Here is a 20,539-nt window from a genome sequence, read left to right as displayed (position 1 = left end):
GAAGAGATCTCAGGGCATGCTGGCAGTATCCAGAAACAGTTTGGAAATATTTGCACAGCAGGACAGAAATAAAAATGCTGTGGTAAACAGGTTTTCTCCAATTGTGATGTGTACGTGTGATGCCATCTTGACCTTGTCAGCAGAAGGCTATTTCCAGTGCTACTGGAAAACCTCTCTGGTCATGCAAGCTTCAAGGAAATGTAATTTTCACAGCTGTGACCCACGCCTTAACCAGTTTGCCTGCTTTTTTCTTAGGTAACTTCCACTTTTTGGATCATCATGGAAAACATAGATCACATTGCCCAAGTCTGATTCACGTGACAAGTCATTATCAAACTTAATTTTCCTGTTTCCCTAGGACTTTAATGTCTGCTTTTTGCATTACAACTTTAGTGTGTGTTAGAAATGAGCCCAAATTAAAACCCTGGATCCAAACATGCCCAAACTTTGGATCCTGCTGCTGTGAGCAGCTCTTTCAAAACAGGGGAGGTCCTCAACTCCCATTGCTTTTGATAGGCATTGAGGACATTCAGCTTTTAGAAGGCACTCAGCTTTTCACAGGATAGAGCACTTAGTGAGGGATCACTGATTTCTAGTATCTAACAAAGATATTTCACTTTTCAGGCAAATTCCTTGCTTAATGAGTAACCAAGTGTCTTTGTTTAACTGTATCCTTTTAATTGTTTAAAACATAGGCATGTCCTGGAAAAAAAGTTTAAAATCATTGGTAATGCACGTTGGGATTTGGGGTCTGTGAGCTATCAATCTGAACTGTTATAAATTATTACAATCTGCGTATCATTCAGTTGCCTTGGTTTCCCCATTTGTAAAATGGAGCTCGAAAGGCTTTTGCAGTTTTGTAAGGCACATAGAATTTGGTGGATGAAGAGCTGAAAGAAGGCTGGCAGAACAGAAGAGTATCCTGTTCGGAGGGTGTGATGAGAGTTCCAGGTTTGTTGCTTTCAGTAGTGCTGCCACTGATGTCAGTTTAATGAAATAATTGTACAGTCAGTAAAAGGAAATGAGTGCTGCAGGCTAATTTAAAAATTTCGTTTGGTTGGGTACAAATGCCAAGGTCCTCGGTGAAAGAACAGGGCCAGGTAATTTGGGGTCACTGGGCTAATGGTTGTACCCCCACTAGCTTTTTCTCTCTTACTGCAAATCGTTGCTATGGCAGCGGGCTGGAGATGTGCAGTACGGAGCAAGGGACGAGCCCTAGACTGTTCAATTATTGGCCTCTCTCCTGAGGCTGCCAAGAAGAGGTCCACCCAGGGTATGTCTACATTGCAACTGGGAAGCCTGACTGCATGGGGAGACACTTCTGAGTTAGTGTTATAGACAGGATGTAGACCTGGTCTAGTAGTCAGAGCAGGAGTCAGGTCTAGTGGGCGGAGCAGTATGTCCCAGGTTGGGGAACGAAGCCAAGAATCAGCCCCAGTTACCAGAGCCAGGCATCCAGCCAGAGCCAGAACCAAGAATCAAAGCTGAGGGTCAGAGCCGAGGTCAGATACCAAGTGCCAGAGCCAGGGTCAGAAGTCAGAGGCTGGGATCAGAGCCAAGACTGGTAACTGATGATTGGAGGCAAGATGTAAGGGCAGGACTGGAGGAGAGGCAAGGATTTAGCCTGGAGCAGGAGCGAAGGCAGGGATGAAGCAGAAGCAGAGCAGGAAGCAGGAATAGGGTTGGGTGCAGGAGGTAGGCACAACAGGAAACCACTTTGTTGCTCAGACAAACTTCCTGTGCCACCTTCTGGCTTAAATAGTGTGGTTGGACCAACCGGTGGAGCCGGGTGATTCTCCAGACAGGGCTCCCAATGGGTGGTGCCTTGGCTGAGGCTATAGTCCTACTGGCTTCTCAGCTTTCCAGGTTTCAGAAGACATTGGGTGAAGTCTAGGAGGTGGCAGCTGTCTGGGGACTCCCAGGCCTGGGTTCAGGACCCAAGATGTCACAGTAAGCTTTGGTCTAGCTTTTGATTTGGATCAAAGCTAGCTTGAATAACAATAGTAGTGAAGCTGCTGCATCATGGGTGGTGGCATGGGCAAGCCCCACCCACCTGGGACCCTAGGTATGCTCTCAAGCAGGGATTGGCTGGAAGGGACAGGCATGGGGCCACACACCAAACAATGAGGCTAAAACAAAAAAATGAATAGCTGCTCAATCAGTCAGCACTGTCCATCCTATGCACTGAATGAGGAAGAAGATCCTGTGGAAAATGTATTGTGATCTTGTAGTTAAAGACTGTATCTTAATGCACATGATCAAAGGGTGCAAATGAAGGTTGCACAGGCAACCTTAATGCTGACATTTACTAACTTTTGAGTGCTTGAATTTGCAACTTTAATGTCCTTTTAGCACAGTATGGAGGATGTAATATGAATACAGCTTGTAGGTCACCAAAAGGTAAGATCTGAGCACGGCTGAAATACTGGACAGTTCATTACGGTTCAAAGGGGAGTAGAGCTCTTCTGAAAATCATGTGTTTATGCTCTTTTGATGATACTGTGCCACATACCACAAAGCTCCCAGGTCTCATAGAGACTACTGGAGTTTTCAGAAAAACAGAATTCCTCCTACACATAAGGGTGTTGGAGGGGCAAATTATTCTGGGAGTGTCCAAAGGCTCCAATGAGGATTGGGGCTGCATTGTATGGCCGTTGTACAAAGACAGATAAGGATGGGATGAGGAGCTTTCAGGAGTGAAATATATACCATAGGTGATGACAAAACACAACATGCAGGGAATATAAATGTACAAAAGCCAACATTGGAATGGCTGTCCTGTGTATTAAGACTTAGACATGGCAGCCGCTAGTGGCAAAGGAAATGAAATAAGAAAAACAGAGTGAAAAATGTAAGAAAAGTACATGAAGAAGTGGGTGGAGCTGTTGTGAGAATAAGCCAGATTTGTTTTGGTGGAGCTCTGACTCATGGCATGATTGTTAAGACATACTTGTCATACTAGTGTTGTTGTTTTGATTTGAACTTGGTGTAGCGGATTATAGTCTGACCTGCTTGACCTGCCAATCGTTAGCTAGCAAGTACAGCAGCAGACCCATAAGATGCTCCAAACTGTGTAAGTCAGAAACAGGCAGAAGGTCTTGAACCAGTTTATTCCCTCTCTATAAGAAACCAAAAGGAAACACAAAACGGAAATCCTTGTTTGGTTTTGACGTGTGTATATATAGTTTTACAGCTCCAGGAATAAAACTTGCCAAGGAACACAGAGTATTGGTCAGTATTTACCAATGGGTGAACCTCAAAAAACTTAGAGTTTGTGTTTGGGCCCGATAAACATCAACACTTTAAATGGTTATCAGAAACTCTTGGATCTTTAAACCTGGACTCTCTTGAGGAAAGGCTTCCCTATGAGATTGCAGACCCAGACACATCCCCAGAGTGCGGAGATGACTACAAACATAAAATAATGGGAAGTAGTTAACTGAACTGTTTTCTAATCACATAAAAAGCTCACTTCAAGCTTTGTCTGAAAGTTCCTCGGTAGGGCTTATTTTATCCATAAGCCCTCTATTTAAAAAAGCCCTACAGAATTCTATAGTAATGGTCAAAAACACTAGCATGCTAGTGTTGCATTCTAGTCTGTGAAGGGTCTCCTGCTGCTGCAAGCTGTCGATGGCAGCAAGACTGTGCTTGGCCCTTATGTGGGTGCATAAGGGGTTGAGAGCATGCCACCACCTCCCTACTTCTCCCATGCAGAAGCCAGGTACAGTGGCCTTCCTTCTGCTCAGTAACTGCATGAGTATAGGGCTATCTGCAGGACTAGTCTCCCAAAAGGAGATGGCGAGGAGGCCCCACCCTTTATGCATTGGTGCATAAGAAAGCAGAGAAAGGAAGTGGGCATGGCCCCCTTTGAGAGGGGTCTGTAGCAGCTGTGTGTTTCCTACACGCCCCTACGGGCTCCTGCCTTGTGTAGTCAGTTGTGCCCATACAAAGAGGGTGTGAAGTGCTACTAGAGCAGAACTCTTCATTTTCTCAGGTGAGTGGCAGGGTTTTTACCCCCCTTTGCTCAGGTGCAAATGCAGTGAAGAATCAGGTTGGTTGTGCCTTTGTGAGGCACAGTGCTCAGCAGGGCTTCTGGGGAAGTGGTATGTCTTGACCTCCAATGCAGGGTTGTGCCTTAGAAGTGCAGGTAAGCCCCAAATCCAGAGGCCTAAACCCTGAGCTACACACCATTCCCTCTGTACTGCGCCTATAATGGAAAGGGACCAAAAAGCAGATGCGTCTCCTTAGGTGGGGACTTCTCTGCCACCCCCTAGTAGCCCTTGCATATGTCTTAGGGAAGGGAATGGCCGGCAGGATCCATGATCAGAGTTCACTGCACTGTAGCCATCCGTGACTGGTGGAGTACTCCTCGGGGGAGCCATCACCAGCCGTGCATAGATTAGAGGCTGCTATAATATAGGTTGGGGCCAATACTGTTGTGGAATGAGTCTCAGGAACAAGGCATTACAATCAGGTGCCCTCCAACCCTTCAGCTGTGACCACAGTCTCCTGGGCATGACGGGAAATCCGTGCTTTAATATTTAACAAGAATATTTTTAATTTAGTTATTCCTATTAATAGTATACAAGATGTATACATAGGTCTAAAAATACAGTACAGAATTTCCCTACTGGATATTCGAGCTGCAATTAATCATCTGTCTTCAAGGTGTTCCATATGGCAACTAGATTTTGGAAGAGAGCAAAAGGATTTTTTGAACTTTTGGTTTCTCCAGAGACGAGCAGAAGTATTGTAATGGACCCTAATTTCCTCTAAGAAATGTACTGAGTGTGCCGCATTAGAGATGGGCTGAACTGGTTCAGAAAACTGAAATGCTGCTGAACCTGGCAGTGCTAGAGGCCAGTGGGTATTAGATGTCATTTTAGGGCTTTAAATCTCTCTGCCATGTGAAAGCATGCAGATATAATCACTATGGACCAGAACTTCAAGGTGCTGCCAGTGGGTAATAGATACAGTTAAGTGGCACCGAATGAAAGGTAGATTCAAGTTTTTAAAAATACCCTAGAAACTAATGAGAGAACATTATTTTTCATTTTCTTTTTAAGGAAAATATCCTTTAACTTTCCTTCCAAGATAGACTGTTGTGCCTCAAGAATCTGTGATAAAAGCTTATATAAAATGAAAGTAAATTGTCAGACCTTGATTCGGGCACGAAAAATCCAAATTTGACAGGAGTTTCAAATGCAGTTTGAATGTAGGTGTTCTATATTAGGAACTACTTACTGTTCCCCCCTGTGTGTTGCGGGAGCATAGACAGCCTTTCATAGAACATTACAGAAAGAGATCTGTTATGTGAATAGAGATTTAAATAAAACCCTTTGCTTTGAATGTTTCATAGTTTCCCCATGAGATGGCGCCATGGTATTTCATATAATTGTCAACTAGCAGACTTTAGTTTTGATAGATCTGTATAATAATCTTGATTTGACAGGATTAGATTCACAGTGGAAATTGGGTACACAGAAAGGTCACATTTCTTTCTTTATAATACTCCATTTATTTTACAACATGCCAGTCAAGCTTTTACTGACAAGACATGATGGGAAATAAGTGAGAATGAGTGTCGAAAGAAAGGAGGGAGGGACGAGGAAGGAGCTAGGATGGTCTGATAGTCTCTCCTGGAAGGTGTGAACACATAACCTTGCTCTCTTTATCTTTCATTGTTGTAACCTTTGTCTTACAGCTGTTTGGGCAAGGGCATCTCCAATGACTATATATAACAGTCAGTGAAGCTGAATGCATCCTTTGCTTCCTTTGGAGCAAGTTGGGAAAGTTAAAAAAAACACACACATAGAGGAATTCCAAATATGTCTTTTTGTTGTATGGCCTATCTGAGATACTTCTACAGCTCCCATCACCTTAAGAATTGAAGCTGGGTCTCCCAAACTAACACCTAACCACTGAACCACTTAATTTCATAAGAACTAGGGGCCACCAAATGAAATTAATGGGCAGCAGATTTAAAACAAATAAAAGGAAGTTCTTCTTCGCTCAGCGCACAGTCAACCTGTGGAACTCCTTGCGTGAGGAGCTTGTGAAGGCTAGGACTATAACAGGGTTTAAAAGAGAACTGGATAAATTCATGGAGGTTAAGTCCATTAATGGCTATTAGCCAGGATGGGTAAGGAATGCTGTCCCTAGCCTCTGTTTGTCAGAGGATGAAGATGGATGGCAGGAGAGAGATCACTGGATCATTGCCTGTTAGGTTCACTCCCTCTGGGGCACCTGGCATTGGCCCACTTTCGGTAGACAGGATATTGGGCTGGATGGACCTTTGGTCTGACCCAGTATGACCACTCTTATGTTCTTAACCATTCTTCCTGTCTTCCATGGCTAAACTCCATTTCTAAATTATCAGTCTGAGACGGGCATTTCTGGCACTTGGCCTTTTTAAAAAACACCTTCCCTGACTGCCTCAAACCAATGAGCACGAAAAGAATCCTCTGCTCCCTCACTGCCTCCCTGCTCCACATGTGCCCCAGCATTACTGGCAACCACACAGGGCTGGATTGCAGACTCTGTCCCAGGGAAATTAGTGTTCATAGATTCATAGATATTTAGGTCAGAAGGGACCACTATGATCATCTAGTCTGACCCCCTGCACAACGCAGGCCACAGAACTTCACCCACCACTCCTAAAAAAGACCTCACACCTATATCTGTGCTATTGAAGTCCTCAAATTGTAGTTTGAAGACCTCAAGGAGCAGAGAATCCTCCAGCAAGTGACCCGTGCCCCATGCTACAGAGGAAGGCGAAAAACCTCCAGGGCCTTCCAATCTGCCCTGGAGGAAAATTCCTTCCCGACCCCAAATATGGCGATCAGCTAAACCCTGAGCATATGTATGGTGTTGCCAACTCTTGTGAGTGACGGGATTTTGGCCCCTATGGAACCAGTTCCGGAATGATGTGAGACGCTCCAGCCCTCATGGGAATTTCAGCCCTGGCAGGAGGGAATAACCCCATCTGATTGGCTGCCTTGCCCACTTGCCCACCTCCTGGGGAAGAGCAGCTAATCAGGGCTGCGGGAGAAAACAGGCGAAACTCTTCCCCTTCCCCTTAGGAGCCCAGAGGACTTTTGCGGGGGAGGGGAAGGGAAAAGGGAGCAGCAAGATTCCAGTGGCTCCGCTCCCTCCTCCTCCTTCCTTCCAGTGAACAATGGCTCAGACTGACCCTCCCCATCCATGCAACACCAGGGCTGGGATAGGGAATGTGGGGGTGTGTGTAGAATGCTGGGAGCTGGGAAGGGGAGAAGGGCACCCCTCTGCAGCTCACCCCCCAGACCTGGGTGTGGATGGTCAAGAACCTGAGGAGCTGCAGCAGAAGAGGAGGTGCCCTGAGGGGCAAGGGCAGCTGCCAAGTGGCGGGAGGGGGGGCACAAAATTCATTAGAAGTTTAGGGAGACATTGGAAGCTCTGCACCATCAGGCAGCCAGCAAGGTCTCAGGGGTCAGCATCACCTCACTGTACACATCCGGGACAGTGGGTGACACTGTAGCTGTCACACACACACACTGGGGGTAGGGGGTTCAAAAATCAAAAGACGGACCAAAAAACAAGACAACATTTTTAAAAAAAGATCAGGGGTTTGGGGTTGGCAGTACTGGGAAAGAGACAGGCTTAGGCAGGTTAAGTTACCAGTTATTTTCCCTACGGATTAGGGATGGCTGCAGAGCTGAGGAGGCTGACAGAACCATTAGCAGTTTTGAGGCATCTTGGGAAACCATTTTGTTTGCTGATCCCCACCCCACAATGTAACTGACTCGTGGTCATTTATCACACTGATGTGTGCAGAGCCAGCCTGCAGATTTTGGGGAGTGCTAGTGAAATGATTCGGTGAGGTACACACTCCAAATTCAACTGCCTCACTTTACACACAAAGTTTGTGTACGCTGGGGGCCGGGGCGAATTCTTGGATACTCTTCTCCTCCCCTCCCGCCCCCCCACGCCCGCTCCCCACAACATTCTGTTGCAGAACTGGAGCAAGCTGTATGTGTGACAGGTGCGGCAATTGCCTGCACTGTCCTGGACAAACCTTACTGAATTACATGTAAGTATCTTAAGAGCTCGTCATATTCGAAGTGCAAGTGTTTGTGTTGTTTTGCGTAAGGAGACGTGACTAATGTAAGCCTTGGGACGTAGAGCATAGAGGAGGGACGCTCGAGTCCTGGGTGTGCTTGCTCTGAGCTAACAGCTGTTAATGAACCTGTGATTACTGAAAAACCCCTTGGTGGGGTTTGAAGGACTGTTTGCCAGCCGGAGCCCTGTGGAGTTGGAGTGATCTCTGGTAAGCTTATTGGCATGCGTGTAGGTTCTTTTTATTGTTTTTATATGTTTTCTCTGTAATGCTTTTACCATAAGAATACATGGGCTGATTTGGAAAGAGCTGTGTGATAACTTCACTGTGGCGATTACACCGTTATATGTCTTTGAGGAGAAAAGGAGAGCAGGCTGGCTTACTTTCCCCTTTGTTGGGGAATTCACAGTGTAGGCAGGGAGCTGTGCATCCTGGAAATACCCTGGTCAGGAGGGAGAGAGACGTGTGTCTCCACCCAGGCAAGGTGACCACTGGGGAGCCAGAAGCCTCAGTGTATCTGGTGTCTGCCCTTGCTGGACCATGAAGGGGAAAGACAGATGCAGTTGCCCTGAACTGTGACAGTATGTTCCGTACAACCCCAGGAATGGTGTTACATTTTCAAATCTACTTTTGCAAGGAAAAGACACTTACTTACTTTTCAATGAAAGCTGAGTTTTTTCTTTACCTTTCTGGTTTTCTACAAATCAGAAGGGCACATGCCCATGAACAGCCCAGGGCCTGAAGTATGGCTATGAACATGGCCCATGGATGGTAATAAACAGCTGCAGAGCTGTCTTTGGGCTATATTACAGTGCTAACTCAGGCTAAAAAATACAAAAAACTCACAGATTTTCTGTGGAAAGGGAAGGCCAGAGCCAGCTCTGAAAATGGCCTTAACCAGACTTTCCTGGATAGACCTCCAAAGTGAAGAGCAGACTCCACAGTGTTTTGCATGTTCTGAGTTAGTGCTTCCTGTGCTACTGAAAAGGACTGAAAATGCATTCCCAGGTTGAAGCATATAGGAATCTATCCATGGTCAAAGTTGTGCTTCAACTTGCAATGTAGTTGGATCCCTCTCAGCAGCACAAGGGTACACACCGTCCCCTTATGCTCACCTGAAGCATTAACTGAGACATTTCTAAATGTTCGGGGGTCAACGGTACTGCTCCAGGTTCTAAGCACTGCGTGTCAGGAATCAAGGCCTGCAGTAAAGCCAGTCTCCAGGCAACCTAACAAGTGCAGCTAGCCTGGAGTAGGCTACCTGACTGGCTATACTTCCTGATTGGCTGGAAGAGTCAGCAGACTGGCTCTTAAACCCAGCAGCAGCAGTTCGGTGGATGCTCAGAACATTTGCCCATGGCTCTGATAGAGCCTATTCCTGCCTGGGACCCAGCCTTGCCTTACTTCAGGTAACTTGGTTCTGACCCTTGGTTCTGATTCCTAACTTTGGCTCTGACATCTGGCCTCTGATTCTGGCTTGGACCCTTGGCTCCAATCCCTAACTATTGACTCCTGCTCTAACCACTAAACCTGACTCCTGCTCTAATCACTGGTTACTGACACAGTGGAGCTGATCCTGCGCCCTACTGTAGGCCTCATTCTGGTGTCTGAAAAGGAGTCGCAAAGGAGCAGGGGGAGAACCCCGACACGTGGGCAGCATGGGGCCAATGCAAGCAGCCTTAGTTACACTCTTGGGTAGATGCCTAGTGGGTAGAACACTAGGTGGGATGCAGGAGATGTGAGTTCTATTAATGGCTGTGCCCCTGACCTGCTGGGTAACCTTGGGGAAGTCATTGCAACTTGAAGCCTCAGTTTCCCCATCTATAAAATGGGGATAATGATATTTTCCTCTCTTGTGAAAGGCTTTGAGATCTACTGGTGAAAGCATGGCTGCACAAGAGCTAGGTATTATTTTTATATTATTATTAAATAACTTAGTCTCACAGACTCTGGTGTCCAGGGTGTGCCAGGGTAAGAGCTATTGGCCACCACAGCAGTCCAGAATCCAGATGGCACAAATGTAGCATAAAGCCATCAATGCCCTCTCCTATTCCTGGGGCTTCATTCTCGGTGCTATTTCTCTCAGAAGACACAGCACAGGATCTACCACTATGTTTCGTAGTAAATATTTGCAGGATTAGGGTTCTTATATTATTCATCTTTTCAATCAATGGTGTTGTCTGGAATGGCTTCAGAGGTTTCACTCGCTATTAGCTCCTAAACTAATGAGGCGATTCTTCTGTATATTTTCAGAAAACTCCTTCTGTGCCCAAAGAGTGACATACATGGTATTATTCAGGCATAAGAAGCCAAATTAATTTACATTTCAAATGCAAATGTCAGTTCAGCCTAAACTAATTGTTTCTCCATAATATGTGCACATAATGTTTTCGTTTTAAAAGAAATAACTAAGACAGGAGACTTTCTTATTGCTTATTTAATTGCAACATCTTATGCCAAAATATGGTGTATTTTAAGATTTTGCTCGATTACTTCATAACATATTTGAGCTACAGCAAATTTATAAACTGCTTTCAAAATATGAAGTGTAGTCAACCCTCAACCTATATATTCTATTTTGGCTCTACTATTATAGTTTATAGTAGTGGCTCCCAGACTTTAAAACTTACCCTGCCTAAAAACTCAAAAGTAGTTGGTGTGCCATGTTTAATATTAATCAGTGTGGTTATAATGGCTTCTTATTCCAACTATAGTCTAAAGCAACTCTCGTGTCAGGTGATCGCAGCCCATGTCCTGCTAGTAGTATGTATCCCACTTTGACATTCCAGTATCACTTTCAGTGTGAGACCTGCTGACGATGGAACTTGGTTCTCAGAAATGATACCTCAGTAAATGAAACTGTTCCTGTTGGCTAGTGCTCGTGAGAATAATCAGTCTCTTGCTCTGCCATCTAGCTATGGTTGTCACTCTGATTATTCTCAGCTGAGAGACCATATTACTCATCCTGAATACCCTGAGCTGACTGGTAACTGCCAGGCTGATCATTCTGGTAAACCTCAGAGGACTGGTGACTATCACTCCTGCTTGAATTTTGACTGTCAGACGATTGGCTTCTGTCGTCATTGTTGCCACGGAAGCTCTTAGCTGACTGGTCCTTTTTATCATGACAAATGCCCTTTCTCCTTAGGACTCTGTCACTCCCTTGATATGTCTTGGCTGAGTATTGTCGGTCAGTTCCAGCATTGTTCTTCTTGCTTTTGTCATTTGTTTTTATAACATTTCCATCATTACCAAGGACATAAAAAGTATGAATTTCATCAGTTTTCTTAATTTTATTAATATGCTTGCTGTGGTCTTGAGATGCATGGAGTCGAGTATCATCTTTGCCTCTAATATACTTGTGACTAATGTTTTCTGTCTTTGTGGTGGGAACTCTATCGCTGGTCTTAACATTGGCACCATTTCCAAGGGCTTTACTGTAACTGGTACCTCTTTCTGTCAAACCATTTTGGCCATCTCTAAATCTAATTCCAGTAATGGTTCTCCCCTTTCCTGGAGCTTCTGTGTAACTAATTCCCAATTTACCATCATGGGCATTTCCATTACTCTTGTTAACATCACCTCTGTCTTTGTTGTGTGTCTCGGTGAAACCCGGTTGCTCCACGTGACCACTACCACTCACATTCATACTGCTCCCTTCACCTTTATCTTTCTCAAGTGATTTGTTGACATCGAGTTCCTGTATGTGACTGCTAACCTTCCTGCTTGGGATATTACTTTCACCTTTATCTTTTTTATGTTTCTTGGTGGAACCAAGTCTCTCTCTCTGGCTACTAGCTCTCCCATTAACGTTACCTTTCCCTTCCTCTTTCTTATGTGCGTCAGTGACAGCTGGTTCTTCTCCACAGCTACTAGCCCTCACGCTAAGGATATTAACTTCACCTTTTTTATGTTCTTTGGTGAAACCAGGCCCTTCCACATGACTGCCAGACTTCCCCTTAATTGTCTTAACTTTATCTATGGCTGGAAGATATGTGTAATCCTCTGTGCCTTCTGCATCAACTCTAGTATCTTCCATTTTTTCTGGAATATCTGTAGAGCTATTGCCTCTTATATCATGGTGGGCATTCCCATTGCTGGTGGCAACATCCTCTTCCTCTTTGTCTAGAAAGCCTGTGTAACCACTTCCCTCATTGCCAGGCTCTCTATCTTTGGTGCCATCTTGGTCTGAATAGCCAGTGCTTTCTGGGTCCTGACTCATGTCTTTGTCTTTCTTAGAGATATCTCTAGCACTATCACTGTCCTTGGCTTCATCTTTTTCTCCAGTGACATTAGAATCAGTCCTCTCTGGTTCATTAGTACCGGTTATTCCAGCTCCATCTTTGTGACCAGTGCCCCTTGTATCCTTATGGCCACTACCTCTAGCATGGTGGGCATTAACAGAAATGTGGTCTAGAAAATCTAGGTCACCACTGCCCTCTATGTCAGCAATAATATTCCCAGTAGTAATCTCAGTGTCATCTTTGTGTATAATGACCTCTAAGTGATGATGGGTGTCCCAGCTGCTGGCGTTTCCATTAGCTCCAATAAATTTCTGTCTGCTATCAGAAATGCTCCTGTTCTCAGATGTTCTGTCAATTCCATTTTCACCAATGTATTTCTGGTCTTCACCTCTCTCTCGGAACCTGGAGTCTTCTTCTGTCCGCTTTGTTAATTCATCTCCCTTGTTAAACCGGTGAGTAGAAACATTGCTTTTATTATTTTCCTCTTCTTTCTAAATTGTGGTATAAAAGTGAGGTGGTTGATTTGATTTGAGAATATTCTTATGCAATATTAGATATATATATACACACATTATAGGTATATGTTTTGTGTCTATTGTTTATCTGTATATACAAACACACACACAAATTTGTGTTGTGAATTTATTATCTGGGTAGTACTGGAAACTGAAATACTGTATTTATTCCCAGAACACATTCAGCACGGACAGTGGCAGTAGACTCTTCTCCATTGTGCCCTATTACCCTTCTCCAGTGTGTCCTCCATTGTGCATCCAGTCTGATCTGGAGGCAAGGAAGGGAGTTCAATCTCTATGCTCATTCACTCCTTCACCATAAAGGGGGTGACAAAGGGCGGATGGGATGGTCCTTTAAGAAAGTTGGTTCTAGCCCCCACCTGTGACTAACCTTCAAACGATTTGAGCAATATACTGCGAGAATAGTAGGTTTGCTATATTAATGGGTGAGCTTCAGTACAAGTTAACCTCATAGTTAGTCATTACTAGTCAGTCATTATATCAATGAGGCACCTATCAATGTGCAATGACTTCAGTACAATTACTCATGTGCTTAAAGTACAACATGGGCACTTAGTTTTTTGTAGTCTAACGTCGACTTCTGCATTTTTAACTTTATAATATGTTTTGCACAGGATTATTTTATATAAAATAAATAATAATGCCATATGCTAGTCCTTGCATCCTGGCATTAATCAGTCAATTTTAAAATAAACAGGCACAGTACACTTCCATTCTTTGTGACAATCTTACTTTCCACAAGAAGCAGGTGTGATGTCACAAATCGAGGATTCCCTAATTCTTCAGAGGGCTATGGGTACTTTAAGGACAAAAATGGCAATAATAAATCATGAACAATCAAAATATAACGAGAGAAATCAGAAAATATATCAGAATCTATTTAGAAAGAATTTTACTTAGATAGTTGCCCATGAAGTGTTGGCTACTCTTCAACCACTGGACTCCTAAGGACAAAGTGAAAATTGTGGTTTCTTCGGTTGCAATTCTCCTATTCTGTTGCCTACACACACACTAAAAAAATATCAATTTAGAGTCCTCTTACCTTTATCTGGGTCTGATTTTTTTGGATTGAAGGTGCATACACATACTTAAATATATAATACCCATGCTTGAGATTGTGGCCTCTCACCAGTATCTAGGACAACAGAATATGACTTTAAAAACTTAAATATTATTGAGGAAGTTTTCTGCTTTAATTACAGTTCACTGCCTTCTATTTATTTCAATCAAGTCTGTTCCTGTCACTTTGAATGATGTAAGTGGCTCATGATGATGACAGCCATATGACCACCAGGGGGCATATTTTGTCTTCTGCAGAACATCATTGCAGGGTGGATAATGGCCATGTTCATCTGAATAGGGAATTATTTAGTTTGTCTTCTTCCTTTTTTTTTTTTTAAATGGATCTGTTTTCAACTCTCATCTTTTGCTTTCATTTAGAATGTGGACTTTCTCTGTTAGGCAAAATAACAGTTCAGTCACTGGTGGTAAACAAATGAGTTAAATTTGTCTAAGATCCAAATTGATTGAAATAACAGGAGGAAATTACATTATTTTTAATATAAATAATTTAGTTCCTGTGAGGGTAATAGGTTTTTTTCTTCCATTAATATTTATTTGTTTCTGGTAGTGCTCACAATGTGTTGTGACAAACACAAACCCTGTACAAACACAAAAGAAGACACATGAGCCTATTACAGAAGTGAGTGGGTGACATTCTGTGGCCTGCAATGTGCAGGAAGTCAGACTAGATGGTCATGATGATCCCTTTTGACCTTAAAGTCTATGAGTCTGAGTCCTTGCCTAGACAAATTCACTCTTTCAAAACAAACAATTCAAGCCATATATTCAGCTGAATGCAATTAATAATGCAGCCTCTACCATCCTAAGTACATCTCTTTAACAACTGGGCCTGAAACCTCTAAAACTTTCTAAACTACTACATGCTACAAGGGGCCACAGCAATGGTTCCCTCAACCCACCCCGCAATATTGTTAACCTATCCAACTATACTCTCAGCCCAGCAGAAGCAGCTGTCTTATCTCGGGGCCTCTCCTTCTGCCCCTCCACCCCCACGAACATGATACAGTTCTGTGGTGACCTAGAATCCTATTTTCGACGTCTCCGACTCAAAGAATATTTCCAAAATACCTCTGAACAACATACTAATCCACAGAGGCCTCCCTACCAACATTACAAAAAGAAGGATTCTAGGTGGACTCCTCCTGAAGGTCGAAACAGCAGACTGGACTTCTACATAGACTGCTTCCGCCGACGTGCACGGGCTGAAATTGTGGAAAAGCAGCATCACTTGCCCCATAACCTCAGCCGTGCAGGACACAATGCCATCCACAGCCTCAGAAACAGCTCTGACATCATAATCAAAAAGGCTGACAAAGGAGGTGCTGTTGTCATCATGAATAGGTCGGAATATGAACAAGAGGCTGCTCGGCAGCTCTCCAACACCACTTTCTACAAGCCATTACCCTATGATCCCACTGAGAGTTACCAAAAGCAACTACAGCATTTGCTCAAGAAACTTCCTGAAAAAGCACAAGATCAAATCCGCACAGACACAACCCTGGAACCCCGACCTGGGATATTCTATCTACTACCCAAGATCCATAAACCTGGAAATCCTGGGCGCCCCATCATCTCAGGCATTGGCACCCTGACAGCAGAATTGTCTGGCTATGTAGACTCCCTCCTCAGGCCCTACACTACCAGCACTCCCAGCTACCTTCGAGACACCACTGACTTCCTGAGGAAACTACAATCCATCGGTGATCTTCCTGATAACACCATCCTGGCCACTATGGATGTAGAAGCCCTCTACACCAACATTCCACACAAAGATGGACTACAAGCCATCAGGAACAGTATCCCCGATAACGTCACGGCTAACCTGGTGGCTGAACTTTGTGACTTTGTCCTTACCCATAACTATTTCACATTTGGGGACAATGTATACCTTCAGATCAGCGGCACTGCTATGGGTACCCACATGGCCCCACAATATGCCAACATTTTTATGGCTGACTTAGAACAACGCTTCCTCAGCTCTCTTCCCCTAATGCCCGTACTCTACTTGCACTATATTGATGACATCTTCATCATCTGGACCCATGGAAAAGAAGCCCTTGAGGAATTCAACCATGATTTCAACAATTTCCATCCCACCATCAACCTCAGCCTGGTCCAGTCCACACAAGAGATCCACTTCCTGGACACTACAGTGCTAATAAACAATGGTCACATAAACACCACCCTATACTGGAAACCTACTGACCGCTATTCCTACCTACATGCCTCCAGCTTTCACCCTCACCACACCACACGATCCATCGTCTACAGCCAAGCTCTGCGATACAACCGCATTTGCTCCAACCCCTCAGACAGAGACAAACACCTACAAGATCTCTATCAAGCATTCTTACAACTACAGTACCCACCTGCGGAAGTGAAGAAACAGATTGATAGAGCCGGAAGAGTTCCCAGAAGTCACCTACTACAGGACAGGCCTAACAAAGAAAATAACAGAACCGCCACTAGCCGTCACCTTCAGCCCCCAACTAAAACCCCTCCAATGCATTATTAAGGATCTAAACCTATCCTGAAGGATGATCCAACACTCTCACAAATCTTGGGAGACAGGCCAGTCCTTGCCTACAGACAGCCCCCCAACCTGAAGCAAATACTCACCAACAACCACATACCACACAACAGAACCACTAACCCAGGAACCTATCCTTGCAACAAAGCCCGTTGCCAACTGTGCCCACATATCTATTCAGGGGACACCATCAAAGGGCCTAATAACATCAGCCACACTATCAGAGGCTCGTTCACCTGCACATCCACCAATGTGATATATGCCATCATGTGCCAGCAATGCCCCTCTGCCATGTACATTGGTCAAACTGGACAATCTCTACGTAAAAGAATAAATGGACACAAATCAGATGTCAAGAATTATAACATTCATAAACCAGTCGGAGAACACTTCAATCTCTCTGGTCACGCAATCACAGACATGAAGGTCGCTATCTTACAACAAAAAAACTTCAAATCCAGACTCCAGCGAGAAACTGCTGAATTGGAATTCATTTGCAAATTGGATACTATTAATTTAGGCTTAAATAGAGACTGGGAGTGGCTAAGTCATTATGCAAGGTAGCCTATTTCCCCTTGTTTTTTTCTACCCCGCCCCCCGACGTTCTGGTTAAACTTGGATTTATGCTGGAAATGGCCCACCTTGATTATCATGCACATTGTAAGGAGAGTGGTCACTTTGGATGAGCTATTACCAGCAGGAGAGTGAGTTTGTGTGTGTATGGGGGTGGGGGGTGGGGTGAGAAAACCTGTATTTGTGCTGGAAATGGCCCACCTTGATTTTCATACACATTGTGAGGAGAGTGGTCACTTTGGATGGGCTATTACCAGCAGGAGAGTGAGTTTGTGTGTGGGGTTTTTGGAGGGGGGTAGGGGGTGGGGGTGAGAAAACCTGGATTTGTGCTGGAAATGGCCCAACCTGATGATCACTTTAGATAAGCTATTACCAGCAGGAGAGTGGGGTGGGAGGAGGTATTGTTTCATGGTCTCTGTGTATATAATGTCTTCTGCAGTTTCCACAGTATGCATCCGATTAAGTGAGCTGTAGCTCACGAAAGCTCATGCTCAAATAAATTGGTTAGTCTCTAAGGTGCCACAAGTACTCCTTTTCTTTTTTCTAAAACCTTTGTCAATCTACTCATCTATGGTTCAGGAAACTAGTGCCTATCGAAACAAGGTTGAGGGTGAACGCTCCCTGCAAAACATTTAAGCATGTGCTTAAGTCCATCCCTATTCAACAAAAAGCTTAAGCATTAGTGCTTTGCTGAATAGTGATGGACTGCTGAATTGGGGCCTGTATTTGTAGTGAAAATGGAGCGGGTCCACTCCTTTTACTTAGGGACAAAATACAATAGAATTCAGTGTAGCGAAAATTTAAAGATTTCAGATTTGTCCTGTCCAGGGAGGTGATAGAGACACTGGTGTCAGAACCAGGAGAGCCAGGGAGCCAAGTCCCAAGAAATATAAACGCAGAATTCATGTCCTCCGCAGATTCCCCCTCTTCCACCCCCTCCTCCCCCTGCAGAATAATAGATTCTGCCAGGGAGGCACTGCAACTACACCTTTCACCCACCAGTGGGCTGTTGCGGCACCAGAAGAGAGGGCAGCTGGCTCACTGCCAGAGCAGCCAGCCACAGAGAGGGAGGGGGCACTTTGGCCTTGGCCCCCCCCACTTCTACAAAGGTTCCAGCGCCCTTTGATAGAGACAGTTCTTGACTCTCTCTTGTCTGGATTCACCATAACTTTTTCGCTTCCACCATAGATCTTTCTGAACTGATCCTCCAATGTTCCTATACAACACAACAGTCTAAGAACCTTGTGAAATTTCAGTCTCCTTTCCCAGTGCTCTCTTGGCTAACTTGAAAAAGAATATGTTTTTTCTAGGTTCGCTTCCCCACCTTACTCCCTGCCCCATATCCACACACGTATTAACAGCACTTTAGGGAAATTAGATTTCTGTTAGGATAATAACTGAGTTTACCTTGTGGCGTTCACCGCAGTTCTCTTTAGCTTTCCCAGAGTGTGAATGAAACACCTGAGAGGAACAAAAGGGCAAAGATATCAAGTAATGGGTTCTGTACTACAACTGAAGGATTCTCTACAGATGTTCTGAAAATAGTAATTCGCTGTAGTTAGACTTTCATAATACTATCATGCCCACGCTGTAACTTACAGCCATGATTTTGTTCCTGGCTTGAGGGTTGGCCCCATTAATCAGTTACAAGTAAGAACATTTGGTTTGTATCCACACAACAACTTTTGTGCCATAATTGTGTGCTTGCATTCACAATAAACAACCTGCCTCACTATGTTTTTGAATGCACTCTGGGTGGCGAATCACACAGTACCTCGGGAACAGTTACATATGCTAAGGAAAATGGGCAATTTATGAGTATGTGGACCAAGCACAAGAAATATACGCATGCAAATGACTGCTCTTCTGGATAAGAGACTTGCCATAGCATTGTGGAGACTGGCCAGTAGCACTGATGGCTGCTCCCTCTCTGAGAGTTTGGGAGAGATTATACTGGAAGTGAGAGTTTCAATAAAGAGAGCCCTATTGACTACTACTAGTAGTTCTGTATTTATTTTTGTGTTCCCATAGTGCTTAGGAGCCGAGTCATAGACCAGGACCCCATTGAGGAAGGTGCTATACTAGATGGGCAAGACTTAGATGAGATGCTCTGTGCCAGGTTACTCAGGATGTTAATTGGAGAAGGGAGGAAAAAGAGGAGTGAATTCTTGGGAGCAAGGATGTGTGCTTATGTCAGATACCTTTTGTTAGTTTGCCTGTTCTCCTTGACTAATCTGATGTCGGACAATAATTTATTTGGGTGTAATGATAAATTAATTCTTATTTAACAGCATTCCTTGGTCTGTATTAGGCATCTGACAGGATTTGATACAAGAGACTCAGACCAGTGTTAGGGGTGATCATATACTTTACGGGAGTGTGACAGGTGGTAACTTGTTTTTCTAACACTGCAGGCTGCTGCAAAAAGATGCTTGTAAAGTGCTGTGGTGATGCTTCTTTTTTCTAGTAACTGAGGGATAGCTGGTGAAAGTTCTACATGTCTTGAAAATCTGAGGTGACTCAGCTGGTGTAAACTGGTGTAGCACCATTCACGTCAGTGAAGCAATGCCGATTTACATTAGCTGAGGCTCTGGCCCATGGTTTCCAAGTGGGAGGGAAGGTAGTGGAAACCATTTTCATTATATATCGAATTTCACAATAGGTGTCAGCAACTGGTGAAACTCCCTGGTGCTGAAAACTGTGTAAGTGTAGCTAGGACCCTCCCATGTTTAGGACCATCACAGAAACATGACTGAGCTTTGTACAACCGGCTTATGATAGATTATGCATCAGGGATAGTGTTCCTATAGGGCAGGCAAAGAGTAGTGGCCTCATCACATGGGAAATGGCACCCTGAGGTGTCTAGCCACACAGAATTATGGGAGGAGGGAGGGCTAGTCTAACCAGCTACAGAGGTATAGTGAGGTGTGCCTATCCCCCACAGCAAAATAGCCATGTGCCTAAATTGGCTACAGTAAATTTTACAGTAAATTTCATATTGGGTGGAATTTTCAAAAGCACTCAGTGTCAACCTAACTGTGCTCCCATCAGAATCTATTGTAAAATTCCCCTTAACTTCAGTGAGAGCAGGGTTAGACCATTGCCCGGAGCGTTTGAAAATCTTTCCCGTGCCGCTTAAGTACTTTAGTGACTACCGTGTGGCATTTAAACTGGAAAACAAGGAACCCCCTTGAGCATCAACACTGCGATTTTAACAAGAGGTAGAAAACAAACTTACCAGAATAGTATGAAAGCTGGGGTGAAAGTACTGTAAAAAGGCAGTGGGTAAAACAATTGTCTAACGACTTTCCTTTGTGTCATTGTAGCCCTCTACATGGCAATTTCAAATTAAATACCCTCAAAATAGGCCCATTTTTGAGTAAGTGAAAGTTACCTAGAAAAATGTTCCAAAATATTTAATATTTTGAATTATTCAATTACTAGTGAATATATACAAATGGAAAAATGCCATAGATGT

The 20,539-nt window shown here is 44.1% G+C and overlaps 1 long non-coding RNA gene across 1 annotated transcript in view; it reads left to right on the top strand.

Moving 5' to 3' along the window:
- Positions 1 to 781: 781 nt before the first annotated feature.
- The window catches only part of LOC140910216 (uncharacterized), a 46,702-nt gene continuing 26,944 nt past the window's right edge, over positions 782 to 20,539 (top strand). Inside the window, exon 1 of the long non-coding RNA XR_012158462.1 lies at positions 782 to 951. This is a non-coding gene — a long non-coding RNA (uncharacterized lncRNA). The remainder of the gene's footprint in view (positions 952 to 20,539) is intronic.

This window comes from Lepidochelys kempii, chromosome 4 (genome assembly GCF_965140265.1).
Source record: "Lepidochelys kempii isolate rLepKem1 chromosome 4, rLepKem1.hap2, whole genome shotgun sequence".
In the NCBI taxonomy this organism is placed as follows: Eukaryota; Metazoa; Chordata; order Testudines; family Cheloniidae; genus Lepidochelys; species Lepidochelys kempii.
The sequence above is the reverse complement of the archived record's forward strand: the minus strand, read 5'-3'. Positions and strand labels throughout refer to the sequence as shown.